The sequence below is a fragment of the Mastomys coucha genome, unplaced genomic scaffold, assembly GCF_008632895.1.
Source record: "Mastomys coucha isolate ucsf_1 unplaced genomic scaffold, UCSF_Mcou_1 pScaffold5, whole genome shotgun sequence".
Lineage (NCBI taxonomy): Eukaryota > Metazoa > Chordata > Mammalia > Rodentia > Muridae > Mastomys > Mastomys coucha.
Genome location: NW_022196911.1, coordinates 95,804,434 through 95,807,504, shown reverse-complemented (window position 1 = coordinate 95,807,504; position 3,071 = coordinate 95,804,434).

Sequence of the window (3,071 nt, the reverse complement as noted above, 5' to 3'; positions counted from 1 at the left end):
AGGAGAGTAATTTGCAAATTCATCTGGAATAACAAAAAATCTAGGATAGTGAGAACTATTCTCAAAAATGAAAGAACTTGTGGGGGAATCACCACCCCTGACCTCAAGCTATAAAACAGAGCAGTTGTGATAAAAAAAACTGCATGATATTGGTACAATGACAGACTGGTAGATGAATGGAATAGAACTGAAGACTCGGAAATGATCCCACACACCTATGGCCAGTTGATCTTTGACAAAGTAGCTAAAACCATCCAGTAAAAAAGATAGCATTTTCTACAAATGGTGCTGTTTTAACTGACAGTTAGCATTTAAAAAAATGCAAATCTATCCATCCTTTTTTCTTTGTACAAAGCTCAAATGAAAGTGGATCAAGGACCTCCACATAAAACCAGATATACTAAAACTAATAGAAAAGAAAGTGGGGAAGAACCTCGAGGACATGGGCACAGGGGAAACTTTTCCTGAACAGAATGTCAATAGCTTATGCTCTAAGATCAAGAATTGACAAATGGGACCTCATAAAATTGCCAAGCTTCTGTAAGGCAAAGGATACTGTTCATAGGACAAAACAGCAACTAACAGATTGGGAAAAGATCTTTACCAACCCTACATTCAATAGAGGGCTAATATCCAATATATACAAAGAACTCAAGAAGTTAGACTTCAAAGAATCAAATAACCCTATTAAAAGTGGGGTACAGAGCTAAACAAAGAATTCTCAACTGAGGAATACTGAATGGATGAGAAACACCTAAAAAAATGTTCAACATCCTTAGTCATCAGAGAAGTACAAATCAAAACAACCCTGAGATTCCACCTCACACCAGCCAGGATGTCAAAATCTCAGGTGACAGCAGATGCTGTTGAGGATATGGAGGAAGAGGAACACTCCTCCATTACTGGTGGGATTGCAAGCTGGTACAACAACTCTGGAAATCAATTCGGAGGTTCCTCAAAAAATTGGATATAGAACTACCTGAACACCCAGCAATACCACTCCTGGGCATATACCCAAAAGATGCTCCAACATGTAATAAGGACACATACTCCACTATGTTCATAGAAGCCTTATTTATAATAGTCAGAAGCTGGAAAGAATCCAGATGCACGTCAACAGAGGAATGGATACAGAAAATGTGGTACATTTACACAATGGAATACTATTTAGCTATTAGAAACAATGAATTTATAAAATTCTTAGGCAAATGGAAAGAACTAGAAAATATCCCGAGTATGGTAACCCAATCACAAAAGAACACACACATGATGTGTACACTCTGATAAGTGGATATTAGCCCAGAAGCTCGAAATACCCAAGATACAAGTCACAGACCACATGAAGCTCAAGAAGGAAGACCAAAGTGTGGATATTTCTATCCTTCTTAGAAAAGGGAACAAGACACCCATGGGAGGAGATACAGAGACAAAGTGTGGTGCAAAGACTGAAGGAAGTCCAGAGACTGCCCCTCCTGGGGATTCATCCCATATACAGTTACCAAACCCAGACACTATTTTGGATGCCAAGAAGTGCTTACTGATAGGAACCTGATATAGATATCTATTGAGAGGCTCTACGAGTACCTTCCAAATACAGAGGTGGATGCTCTCAGCCAACCATTGGACTGAGCAGAGGGTCCTCATTGGAGAGACTAGAGAAAGGACCCAAGGATTTGAAGGAGTTTTCAGTCCTATAAGAAGAACAACAATATGAACCAACCAATACCCCCAGAGTTCCCAGGGCCTAAACTACTAAACTACTAAAGAGTACACATGGAGGGACCCATGGCTCCAGCCTCATATGTAGCAGAGAATGGCCTTATTGGTCATCAATGGGAGGAGAGGCCCTTGGTCCTGTGAAAGCTCTATGCCCCAGTGTAGGGGAATGCCAGCTCTAGGAAGCAGAAGTGGATGGATTCGTGAGCAGGGGCAGGGGTAGTGGATAGAGGGTTTTTCGAGGGGAAACCAGGGAAGGGGATAACATTTGAAGTGCAAATAAAGAATATATCTAATTTTTAAAAAGAGAGAAACAGTTACTTCATCTCTCCACTGGGAAAAAACTGCAGCAGAATTTGCCATACATAATGCCCATTCTGTTTGTTTGAATGCACAAACATATAGGAATAAACAGACATATATGTATAGCCTTCATCTCCAGTGGAGGAATCATGTGTGAAAGATTACGAGGCAGGACCTTATTAAAGTTGTGCACTTGTGGGGCAGTGTTGGTGTTTCAGTGGCCCAGGACTTTCTCTGTTGGCTCTCTGTGGTTGCTTCAGATGTGTGGCTTAACCTCTTGTGCCAGAACTATATTCAGCTGCCTGGATTAATGGCCACTGCCATGAAGTACAAGCCAACCAATACTGCAAAGCGTAAGTCACAATAAACACATCCTCTCTTAAGTGCTTTTGCAAATGTGCCTTCATTTCAGATGGAGAAAAACTTGAATCACAAGAAATTCCTTCTGTATTCTTCTCTTTGTATCTCACGTGACATGAGGACCAGGTACACAATCAGTTCTTGATGAAATTCCCTTTCCATAGAAGATGACTTCAGGGTAGAGTTGCAATGGCTAGGAAGTGAAACTCAAGCTGAGAGGGCGGGGAGGAAGAACATCTACTCATCTTTTCTATAATAGTGCAATTTTTCTTTTGCCAAGCACTTTTCTCAACCTTGTGAGTTGCTTGGACCATTGCTGAACCTTGGTATGTCCTGTTTGGTATTTCCACCTTCAGTGGAGTAACTTCTTGTTCTCAAGCCTGTAGTTGTTTGTTCTCAATGCCTTGCAAGTTGTTTCCTCCCATAATAAATTTGATGTCAACCCTGGGTGTCAGAATCCAAGCAGGAGTAGCTACCTTGGTCAAGTGAGCTTCTTGGAGACTACCCACAGTTTCCCATAGCTAAAGTGGATGCACACAGGAGAGGCACTGCCCCAACAGTTTCATCACAGGATTGCTTCCTTCTCACATTTGTCATTGCTGTATTCCTCATTCTTCTGACATTTGTGATTGGGCAAAGAAAGACCCTTCCTCTCAATAGTATGTTATGATTTGTTCTGTGCATTAGCCAAC